The 3,552-nt window shown below is 35.1% G+C and overlaps 1 long non-coding RNA gene across 3 annotated transcripts; it reads left to right on the top strand.

The window, feature by feature from the left end:
- Window positions 1–435: 435 nt before the first annotated feature.
- On the top strand, window positions 436–3,090 carry LOC127115843 (uncharacterized). Of its 3 annotated transcripts, XR_007800896.1 has the most exons (6): window positions 436–770; window positions 885–991; window positions 1,099–1,603; window positions 1,715–1,867; window positions 1,979–2,167; window positions 2,274–3,090. It is a non-coding gene; the product is annotated as an uncharacterized LOC127115843 (long non-coding RNA). The 3 variants fall into 3 exon arrangements; XR_007800895.1 differs by having other exon boundaries at window positions 436–991; XR_007800897.1 differs by having other exon boundaries at window positions 436–991; window positions 1,979–2,181.
- Window positions 3,091–3,552: the final 462 nt, after the last annotated feature.

The raw sequence follows: 3,552 nt of genomic DNA, 5'->3' as shown, positions 1-3,552 counted from the left end.
TAAAAGAAAATGTTAAAAGAAAAAAAACTACACATAGAGGTATCGAACCCACTACACTAAAGACCTAGAAATCACTCCTCTCCACCAGGCCACTTATAATTAGTTATTATTTATAACAACCATTTGAGTATATAAACCAGAAAGGATTAGAACAAAAATATTAAAAAATAAAAAAACTAAAATAATAATGAAAGATCTGTTGGATTACCCAAAAGAAACCCAGCCGCTTGGCTGTTGGGTTCTATAGACTAATAAATAGTAAATTAATAGGGAAGACAAATAAACAAAACATTAATGTACACTATTAAATAAAAAAAGACAAACAAACAAGACATTAATGTACACTATTAACTAAAAAAACAAAGAAAGACTACAAGTATAAATTTTTTAAATGGCTTTTATGTGGTTTAAATAAATAAAAGAAAAGAAAAAAAAATGGGAGGAATAGTAAACTCATCGTTCTCACTCCCTCAATCTCACTTCTCGTCACTCTCGCTTCTCTCCCGCTCACTCAAAATCGCTCGTCCCTAAACCTTTACTCTCTCCGTCCTCATTCATCACCTCTCAGGCTCTCTCTCACAATTTCACTTCACAAAATCGTTCTCTCCAACTCACGTCTCTCACATCATAACCCTCTCTCAAACGTGCGTTTTTTCTTAATCGCTTCCAAATCATAAAAGAAATCAATGGCTGAAGCAAAAAAAGCGCTCACCTCCGGCGGTAAAGACGGCAATGGTGAAGCTTCCAACTCTTTCAACTCTTCAAACCAGGTTTATCTTTGATTCTCCGGTTTTGGGTTTTTTCTGTTTGGTATCTTTTAATGCTGCCTCCGATTTTTTAGAATTGTCGCCTTTTGATTTCGTCTTCCCCTTTTATCCTCACAGGCTAGGGTTTCGAATTTGGTCTCTAGAGATCAAAAGAGGTTCCTGCCAAAACACTTTTTTTGTGTTCAGTATTGGATTGTTCCTGTTTGATGCTGCAATTTGAAAAGGTATTCTGAACTTAGCTTTTTCTAATCGCTTTTGTCTTAATCCCGATTTGGGAATTTTTTTTGGAATTTTAACTGCTTCACTATTAATCTGAATCTTTTTACTGCAGTGAAAAATTGAACATCGGTTTCGTGTTTCTCACAGCCTTGTTGGTGTACTCGGTTTTGGGTGGCCCGTAAGAGGATTCGTTGCTGCAGGATAATGAGTTTCCAGTTCAAGTCCCTCCTTGATGTAGTTTTTCTGTGTTAAAAGTTGGTCAACATAAACAAACACCGCTTCCTCTAGGTAAGTTTCAACAAACCTCCTAAAAGACCTTTTGTTTGATGCGCAGCTTCCTTAACAACCTCGAGAAACCCCTTACAAGATCATAGCAGCGTAAGTTATTGTTTATCCTGAATGGTTGCCAAGGAAATTCGGTATAGCATGACATCAGTGCTATTGTCTCGGACGATTTGAACTTGCTCTCCAAATATCCTGCATAGATCAACAGCATCTGGGGTGTATAGCTTCTCATTTTTAGAACCATTCAATCTTTGATTTGCTTCTGTAAAAACCTTTCATTCCATCATTCAATATTCCTTCAAACTGAATATTCAATACACCCAATCCAATAGGTATTTCTTCGGAAAACTCCAATACCAGAATTTCATCATCTTCAAATAATTCAACTTTTGTAGGTTAGAAAACTTGTTTGTAATGACTAAGCTCGGTTGTGCTAATGACAGGTACTAATGGATGCAGGACTAATCCATGGCCATTTCCTTAAAGTGAGGCTTGTAATACAATTGTGCATCCCCTGAACACCGGAAATGCAGAAAAGTATGATGAGCACCCACATAAACCATGTTGTCATGAAGAAGAAAAGCAGAACAAGAAAGGTAGATGCTGCTATGACAAATACGACAGCGGCCTTTGAATTAATCTTAAGAACTTGCTTATCATCACCATCTCTTGTTGTGAAACTGGTATTTGGTTTTTTTTGATTGCAGGGCTATGATTGTTTTTACAATTGCAGGATTCACAACTTCCCAACTTTGCCCATTTTGAAAGGCATGTGCAAGCATTGGAAGAATGAGCATTTGTATTACAATCACCGATTGGTTATGCCCAAGTTGCTTTGATTGGAAAAGGTTGTAGCTTGTCTCGTTTTGTAGTGATAATGGTGTCTAGCTGGCTTGGTATGTTTGCTGCTGTAAGTCTTTGTTTCTTGAATTCCTCACCAAACAGCATTTTCTCAAACTTGACTAACTTCCTTCTCTTTTGCCTTGCATATATCTTCCGCAGTCTTGATGGATTTTTGTCAAGTCATCAACTTGATAGTTTCACACGAGTTGATAGGATTTTGGTGACCACATGATGAACAAAATTGCTTATGGGGACTTTTTCTATCAAGGACAGCAAAGCCTGCTGGCAGTATTCATCTTTAGAAATTCTTTGAAGGTTGAAACTTTTTAGATGGAGATGTGTAATTGCATAGAACTTCTAATACACCCTTGTCACGATGACATTGTTGCACTATAACCATCCTAGGTGGCGGTCTACCAAAGACTTTCACACCCTCCATAAGCCCCCATATTCATCAGGGTGGTGTTCATTTGAGCATTAGCAAACTCCGGAGAATAAATCACAACGATGCTCTGATGCTTGTTGAAAAAGAAAGCAAGCGGTTCTTGTGTGTGAAATTCATGGCCTTTTGATTACTTTGTTTTGTAGGAACCTCCATGGAAGGAAAAGTAACTTGGGATAGAAGGAGATGATGATACGAAAGCATGAAGATGGTGGATGTTAATGCTTAGGAATTTGAATTAAATGTTAGAACCTTATGTCATGAGCTTGTATTTTTTGAATTTGATTCATATGTAAGGTATCAACATGATTATGTACTTGGACCTTGAATTTTGAATTTGAAGTTGGTAATTGAATGGAATGCTTGGATTTGTATACGAGTTAATCATTGTAAACATGGGTGGGCTATAGTTTGGATGTAGTTTGGAACCAAATCAATGCAGTGTAAAGCATGTAAGACATGGTTGGAATTGTATGGAAATGTGAAATGGTGCAAATGTACTTGAAATGTTATTTGTAATTTGATTTTGAATGAAATGGGAAGTATATGATTATGTGATAGTTGTTATATGAAATTAGCATTTTGGAACATGGAATGATATTGATTTGAATTGGGATTGAAATATTGTATGGTTTAAGTGAAAAGGTGAATTGATGTAGGTTGGATCAAGTGAATGCCAAGTCCATGTTTATGGTTTTAAAATGTTTGTCCTTTGGGAGATGACTTTGTAATTCATGAAAATGTTGTAATGTTATTTTGATTTTGAAATGTACTATGGATATAAAAATGGATTTTTTATAAATAATCCAAGACTAATTTAAATATCAATTTAGATAATAATAAAAAATCAGTAGAAAACCCAATTAAAATCAAATTAATCCAATTATTTATTAAAATTACCTTTGACATCAATTCTAACATCTATTTGAAAATTAAAATCAATTAGAGTTTTGAATCATTAGTAAAAATAACAATTAAAATTAAATTGAAATTTGG

This window comes from Lathyrus oleraceus, chromosome 1, assembly GCF_024323335.1.
Source record: "Lathyrus oleraceus cultivar Zhongwan6 chromosome 1, CAAS_Psat_ZW6_1.0, whole genome shotgun sequence".
NCBI classification, from domain to species: domain Eukaryota; kingdom Viridiplantae; phylum Streptophyta; class Magnoliopsida; order Fabales; family Fabaceae; genus Lathyrus; species Lathyrus oleraceus.
The sequence above is the reverse complement of the archived record's forward strand: the minus strand, read 5'-3'. Positions and strand labels throughout refer to the sequence as shown.